Source organism: Elephantulus edwardii, unplaced genomic scaffold, assembly GCF_000299155.1.
Source record: "Elephantulus edwardii isolate Elephantulus edwardi_28Jun2011 unplaced genomic scaffold, EleEdw1.0 scaffold00086, whole genome shotgun sequence".
In the NCBI taxonomy this organism is placed as follows: domain Eukaryota; kingdom Metazoa; phylum Chordata; class Mammalia; order Macroscelidea; family Macroscelididae; genus Elephantulus; species Elephantulus edwardii.
The window spans coordinates 8849802-8850892 of NW_006399836.1; the positions used below are offsets into that span (position 1 = coordinate 8849802).

General features: G+C 44.1%; 1 pseudogene; it reads right to left on the reverse strand.

Moving 5' to 3' along the window:
• Positions 1-750: 750 nt before the first annotated feature.
• Positions 751-1091, reverse strand: part of LOC102860245 — an 18674-nt pseudogene continuing 18333 nt past the window's right edge.

Sequence of the window (1091 nt, forward strand, 5' to 3'; positions counted from 1 at the left end):
CATAGAGTTGACTACAACTCATAGAAATTCTATAAACAACAGATCTGAAGTTTACCCTGTCCTGCGCCGTTCTCATAATCTCCCACATGTTCAACCCTGTGGTATAATCAGTCTCCGTGTCAATCCGTCTAATTGAGGATCTTCTTTCTCTGACTCTCTATCTTTCCCAGCATTATGTCTTTTTCCAGGGACTGGTCCTACTGGAGAGTATACCCAAATTAGGTGAGAAGAAGTTTCATCATCCTTGCCTCTAAGGAACACCCTGGCCGCACTTCCTCCAAGATAGACTTGTTTATTCTTTTTGTAGTCTGTGAAATATTCATTACTCCATTCAAAGGTATCGATTCTTCTTTGTCATCTTTATTCATTGTCTAACTTTCAGATGCATAGAAAACAATTGAAAATGCTATGGGTTTAATCAGATGCACCTTAGTCTTTAAACTGACATCATTGTTCTTTAGCGCTTTGGAGAGGTTGTCACAGCAGATTTTCCCAGCGCAACATGTGTTTTGATTTCTGGACTGCTGCTGCCATGAATATTGGCTGTGGATTTAAGTACCATGAAATACTTGACAATTTCAGCCTTTTCTCCATTTATACTGGTATTGAGTATTGGTCCAGTTGCAAAGGTTTTTGTTTTCTTTCTTTTTTATTTTTTTCAATGAAAGAGACTTTATTGAGGGACCAGGGTCATGGGGCTCAGAAGAAGGCCACCTGCAAGAGGCAAGGGAGCCAGTGAAGAGGGGGTTCTTATTTGACCTTCTTCTTGGGGAGCAGGTTGTTGGTATGCCAGCATTTCTTGTGGCAGTTGACAGCACGAGGATGCAGGCAAGCGGAACACTTGCGGCAGATCATCTTGTTGCAGTTATACTTCTGGGCAAGCTGGCACAGGGAAGGCTCGATGATGCCGCCAGGCAGACCCAGCACCAGATGCAGAGTGGACTCTTTCTGGATGTTGTAGTCAGAGAGTGTACGGCCATCCTCTGGCTTGTTTGCCTGCAAATATCAGACACTGCTGGTCAGGAGGGATGCCCTCCTTGTCTTGGATTTTGGCTTTGACATTCTCGATGGTGTCACTGGGCTCGACCTCA